Genomic DNA, 20,155 nt, shown 5'->3' with positions numbered 1-20,155 from the left:
TCCCCTTTCTGATTTCGGCTAGAGCGCGCTTTATCAATGTGTCTTCATCCCTTTCTTCTTACATAACTTATTCAATGCATTTCTGCGCGGCTGGCGTGTTTGTAGCTGCCACTAATGAGGTGTGGCAAATTCGTTCTATCACCTAGACACCTATCAAATGAAGTCTATTGAATGCCGAATTAAGAGAATGTAGAATAGGCAGCGGTATCTGCGTGTTTGCTGTCAATAAAGGCTTATATTTTATGACTGCATTTCCGTTACGCATCTCTTTGGCTGTATACATAAAGTTTATATGTATATATAGTATATATATATATGTATTCGTATTAAATACCTATTGAGATGATATTGCATGATCGTAGCACATAAAAAAGTAGCGTCTAGCCACGCTATTTTCAATCACTTTTCAAATATTCACATTAGTGTCAGTTCAACTAAGCGGCAATACTAATGTCGTGCTAATTTTAAATAATGTAGTGTTTCAGAATAAGGAACTTATCACAATTTTTTAGGGACTATTTTTGTTTTAATAAGTATCTTTTTTTGAAACCCAGGATCTAAGGCCCCTGTCACAAAGACTCCAGAGAGCGATTTGTTTCCGGTATAGAAAAAATTAACAAGTATTTACCAGATGAATAGCCAACGTGTTATAGTGGAGCAATCACTCAAATGACACTTCCCTCTCTATCTCATGTTTATCGACTTCCAAGAGGCGTTCGATACATTTCATAATCATGTTATCTCGAATGCATTCGATAATAGAGTGGTCCGCTTAAAATTAATTGATTTAAAAAGACGGTCTACTCTGATGTAGGTTAACGTACTTTGTAAAAAAAGAGCTCATTAATTGAATAAAATCAAAAAATAACGGTAGGAGTCTTCTCCAGAGACTTGTCTAGGTCCAGAACTAACCATATTTCAAAACTAAAGTTTTTATTATTAAAAAAAAAAATACCGAACAGTTATAAATGTGGTAACTTCAATTGTTGGGAGGTTTAAAGTCATTAGTATGGTAACGTCCCAATCTATTGAGACCCTACATTATCAGCTGGTATTTTGTATACTCTTGTACTAGTTACTACAGAGTATTATAGTTTTGTTCACCTAACGGTTGTACGTATCACCTAAAACTAAGCGAGATAGATATAGGGTTATATATATATTAGTTTGTCAAAAAAGTCTTGCGGTATTGTCGCTAGTTGGCGCTGAGAGCGCGTAGTTCTAGTTTTATTCGTCACTTCGGGTCATGCTATAACTTTTTGGAAAGCTCATTTCACGCGCTAACACGTGTTTGATTGATTGTCGTTTCTTTTAAGTCGTTCGTGAGTTATAGCCTCGCAAACATGGAGCAAAATAAAGAGAAAACACGGCATATTTTACAGTACTACTACGATAAAGGCAAAAATGCATCTCAAGCCGCCAGTGAAATTTGTGCAGTTTATGGATCCGATACAGTTTTCATTTCCACCGCTCAACGATGGTTTCAACGTTTTCGTTCTGGTGTAGAGGGGGTCGAATATGCGCCACACTCCGGAAGGCCTGCGATAAAATCGCTGAATTGGTCGAAAGAGGCCGGCATAGTAGCAGCCGTAGCATCGGTCAAGAGCTGGACATGAGTCATCAAAAAAACTTTTATGAAGAATTGAAAATCGAAAAAAAATTCAATAAAAATACCGCAAGACTCTTTTGACTCTCTTTCTGTCCGTACATAAATCGCCACTAACCGAAAATATACAAAGTTCCATAACTAAGCGATCAATTAAGATCCAATAATATGCATAGCTTTTAAACCACTTTAGCTACAAGAACCAAATTTGCTGAGTATAAATCTTATAAGAACTTCTACTGACCGAAAATGGATGAAATCGCCAGATGACCCCACTCGCTTCTACTAAAAGCGCGATCAATTAATAACTAAATTAGAAACGCTCCCTTTTTTGTAGGTGATTAGGTAATAGTAGGTTATTAGCAACTTTATTGCGAGAGTATTAAAATGATGCCCTCTGAATTACATGAAAATATCTGGGAGATTTACGGATATTTTCGATGAAAAATTAGGTTAGGTTAGGATACGCACTGAGTTCTTCGTGTTCGATATCAGGGATCTTGAAAAGTTATAGTCGGATCACGACAATTTTCCACAAGGGATACGTCAGCTCAAATACCGTATTTGTGTAAAGATTTATTCCGCTTAATGTATATATTATACAAAGAAGGCGTCAGATGGAATTCAAAATAGTGGAATAGAGTTTGGTTGGCATAGCTATAGCAGTTTCCGAGATATGTATATGCCGAATTTCACTTTAATATCTTTATTTATGGCTTAGTTGTGACACTTTATAGGTTTTCGGTTTTCGCTATTTGTGGGCGTGGCAGTGGGCCGATTTTGCCCATCTTCAAACTTAACCTTCTTATGGAGCCAAGAAATACGTGTACCAAGTTTCATCATGATATCTCAATATTTACTCAAGTTACGGCTTGCACGGACCGACGGACGGACAGACAGACATCCGGATTTCAACTCTACTCGTCACCCTGATCACTTTGGTATATATAACCCTATATCTGACTCTTTTAGTTTTCGGACTTACAAACAACCGTTATGTGAAAAAAACTATGTATAATACTCTCCTTAGAAACTTGGTTGCGAGAGTATAAAAAAATTTCATATACCGTTATTTATGTTCTTAAAGGTCTTGCAATGTGCGTGCTATTCTATTTACTACTGAATTCACTCCGTTTTGTAGTTGTGAAGTTAAAGTCCTTTTAATTTATTCCCGAATAGTAAATGCGTTACGATATAGAAGGTACATTAAATGCGACACCTAATTAGAAACAGTTGTTTAAAGAATTAAAATTCCTTAAGGTGTTCATTTCTGTTAATAATGTTACTAGTTTTTAGTTAGCGTGTGTTTGAAAGTTGTGGTTTAAAATGTATTATTTCATTTGTTTAATGAGAAAACGCTGCAGCTGTACACCTACCCTTGGCAGCTACATTTTTGACCTTTGTTGGTCTGGAAAGATGTGCAAAACAATTTCGAATGAGCTTAAATGCTCAAACAAAATTGTTTTGAATTTCCTTAATCATATACTATTTCAGTATTGCACGCAGAAAAAAAAACGTCTATAGGAATATACCGCAGACCTACTACTGTCTCCCGAGAAGTTCAAGCCGAATACAATGTCCAAATATCCAAGAGAACAATTGCCCGGCGTTTGGCCGAATCTTCACGGCAGAGCAGCACGCAGGAACCCACTTCTGACTAAAATTTGAAGAAACGGCGCCTAGACTTTGCCCACTCTTATTGGTCTATAATAACAAATTAACGGAGTTATGTCGTTTGGAATGACATAACAAAAATTAAGCGCTTGGGTCCTGATGGGTATGTTCGCCGCCCAATAATTCGAGAATTTGATCATCGCTATGTTCCACGCGTAGTTGCATATGCTGGAGGAACAATCATGGTGTGGGGATTTTTTTATCTGGAACGGTGTTGGTCCAATGTTTTGGAGTGGGAATCATCCAGCCCACACTTAAACCCTATAGAATATCCCTGCATGATATTAAAAGAGCCATTTGCACAGAAATATCCCAAATATGATTGTTCTTTGTGATGAAATTAGAACGACATGGCATTGGTACGCTGTCAAAGTCTTATAACGTAAATTTGGAATCGATGTGAAGCAATACATATTAAATTAAAAGAGATAATCAACAAAATACTAACTGAAAATAAGCAAGTTTTTGTAATATCATTATTTTTTGTTGATAAAATCTTTTCTTTTCTAATTAGTTGCCGCACTAAAATCGTTGATTCCACATTTTTTTGTTAAAATCTTCAAAACAAAAACAAATTTGAAAGACAATTTTTACTATTAGAGTTTAAGTGTAACACAGGTTTCAATAAAATAAGTGTAAATACAATAAATATACGTGATTTATCGGAAAATAACATGATTTACTTCAAAATATTTTCCGATTCTAATTATCAGTCAACAGCTGTATATGTTAATCCCGCTACAGCAATAACTCTGCAAAACGTACACATATTGATTTCGATCTGTTAAATCTGTGAACACTCCAAATAGAAATCTCTTGAGCCTAAACGCATATTTTTGAACATGTGTGGAGGCGCGTACACTTCTTTTCAAGTATATTTAGCCTAAAGTTCATTACCGCCACATTTTCAACACATTTCTCTCGTACCTACTTAAAAACACATTATTTCTATTAAAAACTTTATCGAGTGCCTTTAGCGCCGTTATACGATTTAGACGTGTATGCTATTTTTAAATGAGTAGACCCTCGTTAGACGCTATTAATTTTCCAAATATTTGTGTTGATGAAATTCTTCCGATAGATTGCTTGTTGACATTTTTTGGAAAATAGTTTAATCCCTCTTTATGACAAAGTAAATTTGTCTTTGAGCTCATGTGTAGTGGTGAATTTATTGACAATTGGTGTTGGGCTGAACTTAATTTCGAATATTTCACGTTAAGCCAATATTAATAATATTACACTCTAAAATAGTAAATAGTAATAGTAAAATAGTAAATTCTTTCAAGAGTTCAGTGTACCACTCAGTGTCGTGATCGCCATGCTGATTAAATCTAAAAAAAATTGCTGTTGTAAATCAAACCCTATACTCATGTTTTATATTCTAAATTATATTATTAAAATCTGGTCCATATTGTGAAAACATATGTCTTGTAGACAGTCCGCATATCACCTAAAAATTCTGGCACTAATTAGTTGAAATAAATATTAGGGAATATCCCAGAAACAAAATAAATGGCTCGAGTAGTGAACGATGACCAAATGAAAGCTATCCTGCTAATAATAAGTCTTTGTAGTTAAGTAAACTCAAGAACAACAGTGTTATCCTTAGCGACAAGGTTATTTTGTGGTGAGTAGTAAAATCATGAGAATCTGAATGAAGACAATAACTGATCCGGCTTCTCATGTGTTCCTCGAGAACTAGATTTTGTAAACCTTTTCAGATTGACAACAGTGACTGTTGTGTAAGACGATAAAATGCGCAGTAAGGACTTTATAGCGACATAAAAATAATATATATGTATATGGACACGGTCTTTTGGTAACTGAAAAGGCGTAATTATATCGATTAAGCAATAATATATACTATACAGCCCCGATTTGAAAAATTTACCTAAAACAAAGAGCGAGATGTTTCATCATTTTCATAGGTACATGGCCGTTTAGAAACTTCCCCAGGTATATCTAATATCTGCAATGTAAAAAAGTCGAGGAATTCAGAGGCAACTGATCTTCATGGATTCTCAAAAATATTAAAGACTTAGACTATAATTCTAAGATATATTGTGGCCATCTGCCATCAGGTAGTGAAAATGCGCTTTTATGCTAATTCAACAGCGAATCTTTGTTTCAAAATTCCAGCTGTTTGTGCGCTTAGTCCAATAAATATTCTTCAGCGCGCCGCAAGCGAAAATTCCACAAAATGACATAAACACCTGGATGGATTTTTTTTGTGGCGCAACAAACAGATCACTTTGGCCGTATACGAAAGAGTTATGTACAACTTATGGGCACAGCTTTTAATAAAGCAAAACAACAGCAACTACAATGTTTGATGCATTGCAATACTTGCTTGGCTTTGCACCAGAAATCATTTGAGCTTATCTGACTTTTGCACAGTCAAACATAATTCGTTTCAGGCAGCCGCACCACCAACACGGACAACAACAACAATTGAACTGCAAACGAAGATAAAAGATAGCCGTGCAAAAGACCCACTGCACACACAATGTCTTCAGGTGTAGGGATATGTACGCGCATCAGACCTTGCATGTTGCAAGATGTATGAGGCTGGAATTTTACCTTCAATTCACCTTCGGGGCCAATGCGCTTTATGCGCATTTAAACCAAAACGCGGGCTTTAACGACGACGTGAAGGTATTTGTTTTTTCGCTCTGAGTGGACAGGGCAGGCGAGTCAAAGGGCTCGTTGCGCCTTGCCAAACGAAGGAAGGAAATATTGTGCCATCGCTCATCCGGCAGGTGCAAAAATCGCACCAACTAGAGTGAAGTGGAGTTGTAGCATGCAGCAGCCAACAAGTCAAGTCAGCGGAGTGCATGAAGTAACAGCAAAAGCAGCACAAATAATGCAATAATAAACCCGCTGGACGGCCTGGCGGACAGACAATCGGACTGCAATAAGACGCTCGGTCAGATGCACTTATTTAGTTCATGCCTGTGTGGGGCTTCTGTTGCCAAGGCAAAATGGCTACAAAAATTCTGGCTTGTTATTGACCATGTAGTTCAGAATGGCATTTAAAATGAGACAAACAAGGAATTAAAGGTTTGAAGTGGGAAAGCAATATCTAAATGTGCGCTTAATGGCAAATATGCTCATCAATGATTTGATATTTTACTACTTTCTTTTGAGGTTATTTGTTGTTTGGACAGCTAGAAAGTGACTTTATTTTAATTGCTAGTTCGGAAGTTGGGAATTTCTAAGACTACAGCCAAGTATACTTAAACAGAACAACGAAGTTCTAAAAATTATTAATTAATTATAATTAAAGGAGATGTTAGAGTCCAAATTCATAGTCCAAATGTTATATATTTGGAGTTCATATTATTATGTTAAAGATATGTATTTGTTCTAAAATTCAATAAACATCGTCATAATGCCATCCTCTACTCCAAAATTCATGTAGATCGAAATTTTTCTTTAGAGTTAACTATAAAGTAATCTGAACAATGGATAATCAATTATCCGGACGATAATGAATTATTCGCCTTCTTTGGAGCGAGTTTGCTAGAGTCAATGACGGGTCAAAAAACAGAAATAAATTAATATTTACCCAGTTTACTTTTAATTCAAATGAGCAGAAGAAAGATAAGTTTTCTATGCATGAATATCACCGTAAGCAGTTGACCTCCCAATATTCCTAAGTACATGCCGGTTTATAGTTTACTCCTTTCAATTAAGGCACGAACTATGCTGTATTATGTTAGCGGAAAACTGTCATATTTGATTTTATTACTTATAGACATGATTGTCTTTACAGCCTTCCGTCTCTTATATAAAATCAACTGAGATTTCTTAATAAGTCTAAGATTGGAGCATTCTGCAATCTTCACAATCTTTGTTTTTGAAATAAGGCTACAGTCGAAACATTTTGGTCTACCGGTTATGTTTTTAATAACACTTATTAATCTTAAATGAGCAGAAAATTTTATGTTAAATAAAGGAGAGTATAGGGCGGACAAGTATTACAACAAGTATAATTTTCTCAATCCCATTTATAATCCAAACCAATCCAAACCCATCCGAATTTTATCTTAAAAGGGCTGAAAATATTATATAAATAATATATAATGTATAATATTATATGTTACCACAAAACGAGTTATGGATATATTGTTAAATATAGTAGATAAGATCCACTCAACCCAATCTTATCATAAAGTAGCGATCGCAATATGGTATTAGATTCGATGTTTTAACACAAACCATTGGAGTCGTATTATAGCAAGTTTTCTTTTATATATTGTATGTTTGTCCAATCCGAGTTTTGAAACTTATGCGATAATCGCTAAATTTATTCAAAATATTTACATCTTAATTATATTTATTACTCCTGAATTATTATTTTTCTAACACTCAAGAGCACCTGTTCAAAATAAAACTTATTGATTTCGAGTAAAAACCGCTTGGCCGCATTGAAATACTTCAAATTAACAGAAAATGCCCCTAAATAAACAAATTTGAAGAGATTTTCACGGATTAAGCGGTCTGAAAATCAGCTGGCACCGCGACAAAACAACCAACTTAAAGTCAGTTAAATAACAGTGTTTCACACAGCGGCAAGAATTTCGAACAAAACATCAAGTTATCAAGTGTCGGCTTGACAACTCAGGCCTAAGGGAGTTTACAGACACACCGTATGCGAAGAGGCATATGGCGAGGCTCGAAATATATAGCAAGTTCATTATGCAAACAATCAGCAATGCTGAAAGGCAGCGTTAAAATATTAAACAACAACAAAGAATGGAAACAATGTTCCGAAAAAGGGCTAAACAAATCAACAAAAAAGATCTAAAATGCAAACAAATAAAAATGAAAAGTGGAACAGCTGCAATATTCAACTAGCGTTGGGTGTCTCATCACTTGGGTTTGTCGTATAAATCGCCGTCGAGAATCACGCGAGCAGATCATCTCCCGCACGTTGCATAGCGCGAGTTGAAAATGCACCTTTTGCGCAGCCAAAAGCAGACAAACGAAAAACAATCGCCAAGTCATTGCAGACAACAACTATAGTCCCAAAGAGTTCTTGTACTTATTTTTCACCATACATTAACGTACGCAATTAGAACAAAATTCGAAAGAAATTCATTGAAAGACACTTGGCACGCGGTTACAATGACTTGCCAAAAGTTGACTCGAAAAGTGCAGGTAAAGGTGTTCGGATTTTAGTCTGATTTGGCTGTGTTCTACACTCTTCACATCCAGTGATCAAATTCACTGACTGGAGTTGACTTTTTAACACTTGACGATGTGGTTTTTATGGATTAATTTCTTAAACCCAACGCGTGTTGCATTGAAGTTGAACAATTATGTTGATAAATAGACCTACTTGATATATCTGTGGTGCAAAAGTGCAAAAGTACTACAAATTCTCTTATTTTAAGATTTCCTCAACCATTTCCAAAGAGCGGATTTTTCTGTATATTCAGAATACTTTTATAAAAAAAGTGATTATTAAGCACTATATCGGAGTAGGTCAATAGATACTCGGTTTAATGTATCTCTTACTAACCACAATGCAAGAATCAAGAATCTTATTCGGCCTAAAGCAACTAAAGTGTTAATAGCTAATAGCTAGTTAGATCATGTGCTTCAAGGTGTTGTCTTAATAGGCTGGAAAACATAACAAAAAAAGAAACGAAGCAAAAAGTTTATTTTACTACAGTATTAAATAAAAGCGAAACCACAAAAAAGCAAATAAGTATAGTTGCTGTTAGGTTTCAGGAATATAAATAAGGCTCTCATAAAGTACTCTCATACCATCTCGACCGTAAAATTTAATGTCTCTGGCGTATTTAGTTATCCCCGTTATATGGGAAGTGGATAAAATAAAATCGTTGGTCGATGCAAACCGTCGAGAGATTGTTGAAATATTAAATTTGTCCGTTCACAGTACTTAAAACGTGTAGGATTAATTTCAAAACCTCACTTTGAGTTCTTCATCTTCTTTCGCAGTGACGACTGCGATTCGCTAATCAAATGTAAAGAAGTAGTTCAATTTTCGCTGGCAGCGAAAAGGGAGTTGTTTATAAGAGTGTAAAGCGTAGGAGAACATGGTCTAAATTAGATGAACCAGGTTAAATATCTTCGAAGGCTGATAGCCACCAAATACAGGCAGGTTTATTTTGATCTTTTTCCCGAGAATACCACAATTAAATCGAAATGTTGATTATGATCAGCTGGACAAAATCAGTGACACACTGACACACTGTGAAAAGCAGAATTAAGCAGTAGAAAAGGTGAAGTGTTCCATCAGAAGAGTATAAGCATTTTTAAAAGTTTAGACTCGACAAAAACTTTTGCAGCTTGAACACGATGTGATACCATACCCAGCATTTACTCCAGTCTCTGAATATTTTTTTTGGATGGAAGAACCTTTACCTCAAATCAGGACGTCAAAAACCTCTAGCAAACATTCATGGGTGTGGAATCAATAACTTTTCCAAGAGATGGCTGTATAGAATGTATAGTTCCATAAAAATTTTCTACTATAGAATATAGTATATAATAGTGTTTAAATGACATACAAATCACTCAGTTAATTCCACACCAGTTTGTAAGACACTTGCAATAGTGGACTCATCTGAAAAATGTGATGAGAGATTTTATCACTGCCTTCAACAATAATCAGTACCGAATTTTGTGAAGATAGTTTGTCAAATCAAAAGGTTTCTGATGGATATTAATTGATCAGTTTCTATAACAGCTATATGCTAATAGGTTCCCGACATTTTCTTCCTTCCTTTCAAATTTCTTGAAAAAATTAATATATTCTGTTATGAAATAGAATTAATAAGCGAAGAGTCTTACAATTCGAACTTATTAATCTCGAACAGTTGATACATGTTTTAACTAATGATTGAATATAATTCCACTTAATATTTGTGCTAATAGATGTGGTGGTCATTAAGTCTTTGATCAAATGGGACTACTTATGAATACAGCCTTTCCATAAAACCATGAAATATAAACAAAACAATCTGGAAAATTTTCACATAGGAAAAGTTATTACGGAACACAAGTTTTAAGCAGTCTCCGCAGACAGTGAAAATATCTTATAAGAATAAGTAGAGCTTTAAAGTTAAACATTTTATTCTTTCAGCCTTAAAATAGGAATGGACTTGTGAACCAAGGCCTTTCGTTTGGAAATATGAATGGTGGCGTACTACTACTGGCTATAAAATAAGGTAAACTACGATCTGCTCAATAGTGCCCTAAGTTTAAAATTTTCTATGTAAACAAAATGATTTATTTGTGTTCCAATTTATTTATAGATTTCCTTTATTAAATATGTCCGTACATAGTTAGCCCTAAAATATTGCTGGCTCATCATCGAAACGCTTCGTAGGCCCAACAGCCTCTGCGTGATTTTCACCTGTCAGTAAACAGCCATGTGTTGATATTCCAGGCAACACACCACAAACAACAACAACGTGTTCACACTTCACTATGAGCCATAATCAACAACAAAAGCAACGATTACCAAGAACAATAGCAACAATTACAACAATGTATTCACTGGAGCGTCACTGCAACATCAAAGCCGCTACCCAAATACACCTTCTAAGACACTCAATACGCAACAACCATCGATGGGCAGGAAAAACCGCAGCATGAGCCACAACATACATAGCGATAACTAAAGTCGGTCAGTCATTTCAGCTTTCGACCACCAGGCAATCGTGGCTGGAGCCCTTCATCAAATCGGTGCAAGGGGTAACGCAGCCGTACTTATGCACATATTCCCGGAACTGCCTACAAATCAATCCTTTTCGGAAGTTCCAAGTAACGACCAAGCAGAGCTCAAATGTGGCATATGTATGTTTTGAACGGCACATTCGTGCTGACCACTTCGTCAAATACTCGTGGCCAAATCGCAAGATGTGTCTTCTTCAGTTGATTTGGGCTAACAGTGCCACAGTGGCACAAACAACAGCCGTACACCTGAAATGTGGCAACAAGCCAGCATCGCAAAACCAAATAAACCAAAAACAACAGTAACAGCATATAATTGTATTCATATACCTAAATACATACATATTTCCACAGTTTTGGGTTTGCCTGTACGCTGCTGCAATTCGTGTGGCATGTTGCACGTCAAGTAAAGAATAAATAAAGAATACTTCGCATGCAAATACCAATCAAGGTGCAACAAAAGAAAAGCGAGTAAGTCAATTGCAGTTTGTTCTACGCAACCACAACAAGCTGGATATATTTGTCATAAAGAGTATAGTGTTGGCATTCAGCTTGATACAGAGTTGCATTTGATCGTAAATATCAGTTGTCTGCACATACCTACCTAAATTCACACACTTCTAAGTCCTTTATACTAAATCTCCTCTGATTTCGTGTTTGTATTAATAATTTGATAGCTTCGAAGTGATTCATACCGCCGGATATTAAAGTTTGGATTCAGTTAAAACAAAGCAAAAAATGTTGAAACATTGATTAAATAGAATATGATATGTATCATTAATATTTCATTTGTTGTATTGCATTGAAGAATCTAACTGAGATCTACCAAATTTCACATAGTTAGCAACACCCAATAGATGATAAGCGAAAAATGTTGGAATAACTTCAAACCGTCCATTCCATTCGGACAACATGACCTAGCCAGCGTAGCCACTGTCTTTTAATTCGCTGAACTATGTCAATGTCGTCATATACCTCGTACAGCTCATCGTTCCATCGAATGCGATATTCGCCGTGGCCAACGCGCAAAGAACCATAAAAGAACTCCCAGAAAAAATAAAGAATTTTAGCTATTATTGCACCAAAGCTAACACCGTTGACATGTCTATACTTCAGCCTCCACATAAAAATTTGATTTTGATCATTACAGTACTAGGCCAACAAAAAATATTGAAATAAGCGCTTATCAAGAGACCCACTGTAATTAGTTTACTATCCCTAAGCAAATAGGGTCGCCACCAGCTCGTTTATCCGGTAACTGGTGAAATAGGACCCTATAATATGGTCTCTACGAAGTGTACTGATGTAAGAGGTAGCACTAACATAACGGTCGGTAAAAAGAGTACCCATGCTAAGGGTAATTATGAGAAATCAGTTATTGTAATTTAAAATAATAATAATTTAAATTAAATTTTTCTGTTCTGATCTGAGCTTATTCTATAAAATTTTTTAAAATCTATTTTATTTTTTTTCAACTGCAGATTTTGAAGTGGCGCTTCATCTGAAGCTGCAACCTTGATTGTTCCTAAACTGGTTTAATTTTAGGGACTGAATTTATCATATTAATGATAAATTAAATATAATAAGAAAAATTAGAAAAGTCGTATCAGTTTAAGATTAATGCTCTTGATTAAAATAACTTCATTTGAATTGCAATTAAATTCCATACACTACAATCGATTGATCAAACGATTGAAATAGTATTTACATTAATTAAATCATTATATTATTGTATCCACTATTTTTTTAAATTTTATATGTCACTATGCTCCAAATCTACTGGATTGACTATACTATTATTAATATTTTTTAAAACTCCGCCAATAATTAAATATTGAATAGATAAAATGAACTATTTTAGCAGTATTTTTACATACGTACAGCTCTCGATTCGCAATGTTTATTTTCAAATTTAAATCATTCAGATTTGTCCCTGCGTTCATATCTCCTCTGTTGCTGTTTGCTCTATGGAAACTTCTACGTGGACCTCGATTTTAGCCCACATCACTTTTTCGGCTCAGTATATATATATGGGGTATTCCATACCAAATCGACCACTTTTAAACCCCTTTAGATTTTGCTGAAACGTATCCATCCTTTTCTACCCTTTGAAAACCATTTTTGAGAATATTTTCAAATTTTTTTTGTCTAACTTCAAAAAATTATGAATTTTGCTATTTTTTTGCTAAAAATGGCTTTTTTATTTTCAAATAGCCATAATTTTTATACAAATTGATATTTGGGGACCTTTTTTTTAAATTTTTGTTTTTGAATGAACTTTTCGAAAAAATACACGAAAAAAATTAACACGATCAATTATATAAAATTATCGGTTTTTTTAAGTAAAATCGTAATTTTTTTATTGGTAGTTCGCCATTTTTTTTTTCTTTAAAAAACTTCAATTAACTTGACAACTATCCCTGCTAATCCCGGGGTGGGCCGATTTTTTTTTTATTTTTTTTATTTATTTAAAAAGTGAAAAAAAAAATTTCCGCAAACTTTATTTCTATCATATATAAAATATAATTTAACGATTTTATGATATAATATTCTCAATTTATAGACTTAATTTCCAAGATTCAAATTTTTACCTATTAGTAAGGTCGATCAACTAGGGTTTGACAATTATAGACTTACCTATAGTCAGTATACTAGAAACCAGGAGTAAAGGGGTGTTCCTGCTGAATGGCATTTTCTGCGAATGCCCATAGCAAAGGTCCGTGTGATGTAAGTGGTGGCATTATCAAACGACACGCAGCGAGAGCCAGTCTCCAACTTGCAGTTGATAAACAAATAACAACACCGATAGAATTTTTTGAATGGGCATCTAATCCGAATAACTTACCAAATATCATAGTTAAGTTTTCTCCAGAAAATGATTATAATACAGAATTAACTGATTTAAATGACAGATTTTTGAAAACGAAACCAACTGTAGGAACTCAACAACTACATTACATAATTCCGGACAAAAATTGTTGTTTGTATGTTAAAAAATTTTCAAACTCTACTGAACATAAAACTTGTAAAATATTTAAACGTCTATAAATTGAGAATATTATATCATACATAGAATCGTTAAATTATATTTTTTATATGATAGAAGTAAAGTTTACGGAAATTTTTTTTTTTTTATTTTTTTTTTTTAATAAATCAAAAAATATAAAAAAAATCGGAGCACTCCGGGATTAGGAGGGATAGTTGTCAAATTAATTGAAGTTTTTTTAAGGACAAAAATGGCGAACTTAAAAAAAAAACAATTTTACTTAAAAAAAACCGATTATTTTATATAATTGATCGTGTTAAATTTTCTTCGTGTATTTTTTCGAAAAGTTCATTCAGAAACAAAAATTTTAAAAAAAGGTTCGAAAATGTCAATTTCTACAAAAGTTATGGCTGTTTGAAAATAAAAAAGCTATTTTTTAGCAAAAAAATAGCAAAATTCATAACTTTTTGAAGTTGGACAAAAAAAATTTGAAAATATTCTCAAAAATGTTTTTCAAAGGGTAAAAAAGGATGAATAAGTTTCAGCAAAATCTAAAGAGGTCGGGTTCAAAAGTGGTCGATTTGGTATGGAATACCCCATATATATATAGTATATATATTAATATATGTATATAGAAAAAGAAATATATATATATGTTTATGTATAATGCATAGCTGAATGTGTCTTTTATATAATTATTTTATTAAGAAATCATGTGATTATGTTCTTAAAGACTGAATTTAATCAACGAGAATTTTTCAATAGCAAATTTCGCTTCCGTTGCCAAAAAAAGAAGCTTTTCAATCGACTGAATTTGAATAATAAATAACGCACTCAAGTACCACACTTGCATTTAAAAATTAAGAGAAACAAATTAAGTGTTTTAGCTATTTAAAATTTTTTTTTTTTTTAATTTATCGGTGTTAAAAAGTCCCTTTACATAGTTTTACTATCTAGGCTTTTCGATATATTATATTTTCCTACATTTATTGGATAAAAGTCTTATGTTACAAAGCCTGATCCATTACAGGTTCTCCTGTTTTTTAAGAAAAACACAGAAAATTCAAATTTAATGGAGAATTTTTATTACCAAGCGAAAGAACATTCTTTGACATTTATTTTTTGAGAATTATCTCTTTCAAAAATTAACCAGATATAGGTCTCATTGCCTAACAAAGTTTGACTCGAAAATATCGGTTCTTCTTGGAACATTTCCTGAACCCACAGAGCGAAGCGATGTTGCTTGGGAAGGTCGCGCGACTCCAGTTCCTAAATAAGCAGTATTTTGTACGCTTTCAATGCGCTAGGGCATTCCACACTTCAGTCCGAGTTGCTGCAAACGGCGCCGAATCGACTGTCCACCGTCTTCCTGTGTGGTATACTCTCAGCTGCGGCGCTATATTTTCTTCACGTGGACGTGGTCTATTCGGTCGAATGCAAGTATTATCCAATAATAAATGCTGGGTCTCAAGGGGATGGTGTTTTGAATAGTACGCTCAGAAGGCCGATTATGCTGCCCATAATTTGAGCAAAGAGTGGGAAACACATGAATTATTATGAAAAAAATTTAATTTTCTTAAAAAGTTAAACGTTTTGTAAACGTTGTGCAGGCGTAAGTCTTTTCATTACTCAACAAAAATAGCGTGAGGCTATTGAAAAAAAACTCTAGTTGAATCACATGTTAATATAATAATATTATAATATTTTTAGTCGTAAAAAAAGAAACCGAAAAACAAAGGTCACTGAAGAAATTACCCATGTAGGATCTAGTTAGTAGGCGGTTCGTTGTTCGTTTTCCATAGGGTCAGTATAGTAAGCAATCATATAATAAGTAGCGGAGTATGCACTTGACCAATCGCCACCTGACAAGGATAAAAGTAAGGTATTCCTAAAATACACTCGTGGCCACGCAAACTTTACCACTATACTTTCTTAAATTACGATCGAAATCATTTTCGTTCGTTCGGCATTTTTTTTTTTTAATTTTATTTTTTTATTTTTTTTTTAATTTGGCTTTCTTATGTTTTTAGTAAGCAGAAGTAAACTGAATTATATTATATTATCTAATTATAATTATAGCTTTTAATTTCTTACATTTAATGAGTAAAACACAAACTAGGTTTTCTCTACTTATACAAAAGCGGCCGATTTTATTGTATTTAAAGTAATAATAATAGTTTAATTAAAACAAAAAAAAAAAACAAAACGGAAAATAAAACATTAATTTCGCATGTTAGTTTATTACATTTGGAACTCATTTTATATTGCTCACTAACTTTCAAATGAGGGTTGGATGTATTTTTTTTTTTTAATTTTTAATATTTTTGATAAATAAAATGTCATTAACTCACTTCTAAATAAAAAAAAATTCTATACCGCAACAAAGTACCGCTATCAAGTGCTGACAAGTAAGCAAAACAATTGAAAATTTTGAGTGGTAAGATTTTCGTGGCCACGGGTGTAAATGCAAGTAATATACTCCTGGAAAATCCCTGGACATTTTTGGAGCATTCAAAACATTTCTACGAAATTTGTTCTAAATATTGGCATCCGCCGTTTTTCAATAGATGTCTCTAGGGTCAAGCACTGGTCGATTAAATCGATTAAATCGTTTTGTATCGATCTTGGACATTTGTGTCAACATTAACCCAACAAAATATTTGTAGAGATCGGCATCCCAAACTTATTCTCAACTGAAAATATCACTTTTTGAGCCGAATTTTCGACATTTGCGGGAAATTTTGCTTTTCTTTTTTAATTCCAAGAAAACTGCGGCTGAAGACCCGTCTACACATACCCATACATAGATAATACTATTACTCTACGCTACCATCTGTATGATTCTTATTAGATATTAAAACAGGTAGGAAGGGCTAAGTTCGGGTGTCACCGAACATTTTATACTCTCGTATGAAAAAGTGATAATCGAGATTTCATTATACGTCATTTAAATATTTTTTTATTTTGCTGTAAAATTAATTAGATTATATCAATTTGTGTACTTTTGAGTATTTAATTGTATTTTCATTTATTTTACTTGTATTGAAAAGTTATAGTCCGATTACGACATTTTTCCAAAAGGGATACATCAGCTCGAATACCGTATTAGTGTAAAGTTTCATTCCGCTGTCATCATTAGTTCCTAATGTATATATATTATACAGAGAAGGCATCAGATGGAATTCAAAATAGCGTTATATTGGAAGAAGGCGTGGTTGTGAACCGATTTCACCCATATTTCCTACATGTCATCAGGGTTTTAAGAAAGTATTATACACCGAATTTCATTGAAATGGGTTGAGAAGTTCCTGAGTTGGCGACGCCACGACCATTTTCAATTTAAAAAAAGCCTTAGTGCAGCTTCCTTCTGCCATATCTTCTGTAAAATTTAGTGTTTCTGACTTTTTTGTTAGTCGGTTAACGCACTTTTAGTGATTTACAACATAACCTTTGTATGGGAGGTGGGCGTGGTTATTATCCGATTTCTTCCGATTTTGAACTGTATATGGAAATGCCTAAAAGAAACGACCCTATAGAGTTTGGCTGACATAGCTATAGTAGTTTCCGAGATATGTACAAAARARTTAGTAGGGGCCGGGGCCACGCCCACTTTTCCAAAAAAATAACGTCAAAATATGCCCTCCCTAATGCAATCCTTTGTGCCAATTTTCACTTTAATACCTTTATTTATGGCTTAGTTATGTCACTTTATAAGTTTTCGGTTTTCGCCATTTTCGAACTTGATCTTCTTATGGAGCCAAGAAATACGTGTACCAAGTTTCATCATGATATTTCAATTTTTATTCAAGTTACAGCTTTCACGGACGGACGGCCGGACAGACATACATCTGGATTTCAACTCTACTCGTCACCCTGATCACTTTGGTATATATAACCCTACATCTGACTCTTTTAGTTTTAGGACTTACAAACAACTGTTATGTGAACAATACTATAATACTCTCCTTAGCAACTTTGTTGCGAGAGTATAAAAACGGCGGAAGCAAAATTGTAGACCTAATAGTATCCAGTTAATAGGTGTTAATTCTGCTATACAACGTTAGATCAAAAAACTGTTGATTTCTAGAAGAATAAAAGCAGAATGAAACCATCCTAGAATGCCCAAAGAAGTATGTAGAGGCACTTTGCAAGGTGAAGTGCTATTTCCGCTCATATGAACACTAGTGGTGAATAAACGTATAAGGAACTTAGACGACAAAGTCCCTAAGGTAGTATACACGGACGACATTGCCATCTTAATAACTGGTTGATATGTACACACCATTAGCAGTATTATGACCACCACCCTCGATAGAGTAAAATATTGGACTTCGAAAGCGTGTAATTCTTTTCACAAGAAAATACAAAATCCCTACTAGTGGGCTTCCTTCGATAAATGAGATACAATTCTCTCTCAAGGACGGTACCAAGTACCTTGGGGTAGTCTTGGACAGCAAACAGCGATGGAAGCACAATGCGGAAGAAAATGTGAGAAAGGCTATCAATGCTGTATATATGCGTGTAATAAGATGGTCGGCACAACCTGGCGACTCCCATGCATTGGTGCTACATCGATATTGCAAGACAAATTCTGCTCCTGTGGTGGACAGGCGTACGGAAATACACCAATCTGAAGGCAATGGAAAAGGTTCAGAAGATCGTTGCACTCCAACGGCAGTTCTTGAACTAGTGCTAAACCTGCTACTTATAGACCTCTTCGCTGAAAACTGCAGAGCTAAATCGGCGATGTGACTAAAGAGAATTTACATACAGAATCTTTGAGTATAGGTCGGTGCGTCATGACTGTTTGGTAAACAGCGACTACACGATCTCATTATTCAACTGAGTTTAGAGTAAATATAGAAAAATTTCATTGGCGTTAATATAAATTATTTAAATTAGATACGCGCAAAATATTTACACGGATGCACAATGGTCAGTCTTGTACGGAATCAGCGGCCAAACCTTTTTTGATATGTATATATAATATATAGAAGTGAACTTATCGCCAAAGCCTTTTAAAATCTCCTTCTCCTGTTCCCCACTCCGCCACCCCCGATGGTAAAGAATTATTTTTAATTATATTAAATTAAAAAAGTTAATAAACGAAAAAGGGATCTCAACTAATTGAAAAATTTTTAAGATTTTAATAAATATGATTAACCTTTGCATGATAGTTTTCTTTGACTGATGATGAAAGGATCTGTGCTCAAAAGCAATCCGTCTAACACGTCCTGATTTGTAGCGACCCGTTAGGTCTTTCGTATATGATGGAGTCGATACATCTCAACGTCTTTATTACGTGACTAAACTGATGCATATTGAATATCATCGATAACGTGAATTAAAATTTTATGGGCTGACGAAGGAGATAATGCCAGGAACATTTTGAAGTTAATTCCCTTATAGGATCCAGCACAAATTTAGTGGATTTATGGTTGATTGAACTGATTCCTTTTGAAATTGGATTCGAACAGGACGGCAAATGCGGGTGGATATATGTAGCTTTGTGGTCTTCATCATTTTGCAATTTTATTATTTAGTTTTAGAGGGATATATGTCGTGACAAATAAATTATTGTCTTCCAAATTATTATTTTAAAATTTCTGCGTATATACGCTCTGCCCAGAACTGCCGTAAGAGCAACATTCTCCTGTTAATAATAGGTAATCAGAGGACTCATTGCGCTCATTAATTACACCGCTTTGCTACTCTAAAACTCGTGAAGCAGTATGATCTAATATATTTTTATCTCAACTTCAACAACAGGTTATGAGACCTTTATTTCCTCAGGATAACAGTTTTTCCTTTAAAATGTTATCATAGGGTAAAAAGGTAACAAAAAAAAACATTTAATAAAAGTAAAAAAATTATAAAACATTTAATCATTTAGGATTTAAAACTAATCCTGCTGATAATGGATATCAGTGAACAAATTCTCCTATAATAGCGAATACTGCTCCTACTAATAATACATAGTGGAAATGAGCTACTTCATAATATGTGTCATGAAACCAAAAGCTCAATTATACATATATGCGAAAAACAAAAATAAACAAGTAAGGAAGGGCTAAGTTCGAGTGTCACCGAACATTTTATACTCTCGCATGATAAAGTGATAATCGAGATTTCAGGCGTGGTTGTGAACCGAGATCACCCATATTTGGTACATGTCATCA

The sequence above is a fragment of the Bactrocera latifrons genome, unplaced genomic scaffold (genome assembly GCF_001853355.1).
Source record: "Bactrocera latifrons isolate USDA-ARS-PBARC rearing strain unplaced genomic scaffold, ASM185335v1 scaffold_42, whole genome shotgun sequence".
Classification (NCBI taxonomy): Eukaryota; Metazoa; Arthropoda; class Insecta; order Diptera; family Tephritidae; genus Bactrocera; species Bactrocera latifrons.
Note: the sequence above shows the minus strand (reverse complement) of the source record.